Consider the following 577-nt stretch of genomic DNA (forward strand, 5'->3'; position numbering starts at 1 on the left):
AAAACAAACTTGTAATCTACTAACAAATGGAAAAAAAACGTAAAAAAAACAAGAGATCGCTTTCCGCCATTCCTCCCCGCGAGTAAAATCAATGCGCACCATTATCAACTCCAGAGAACTTTCGTAACAGCTTCATCAATCCCTCAGCTATCATCAGTTTCCAGCAGCTATTCAAGCCTAAGATTGGTTATTGATAGACTCGCTGAACAAGCCATCAATTTCCCTTCGGTGTATTAAAAAAAATGTGTTGAATAAAACGCCGCTGTCCCTTCTAGTTGAGACATAATTGATGTTCGTGGGTTGGTGGGACCTCGCTCTCTCGCCATCTCTTATTTAGCGGAGTTTCCATCGCATTCAGAGTTATTAAAGGTCTTTTAGGTGTTACGGGATATCGCATCGTAAAGATAAAATTGGCAGGGGTACAATTCTTACAAGGAAATTGATGAAATGGGATCTGTTTATTCAGCAAAAATTGCCAAAAAAAAAACTCCCTCCCGAAGAACGCAGTGTTGCCCACTGAGGGGTCACTAATTGCTGTCCACTTCATATGGCAGTCCCAATTGACCGATGCCGGTAC

Source organism: Penaeus monodon, chromosome 33, assembly GCF_015228065.2.
Source record: "Penaeus monodon isolate SGIC_2016 chromosome 33, NSTDA_Pmon_1, whole genome shotgun sequence".
Taxonomy (NCBI): domain Eukaryota; kingdom Metazoa; phylum Arthropoda; class Malacostraca; order Decapoda; family Penaeidae; genus Penaeus; species Penaeus monodon.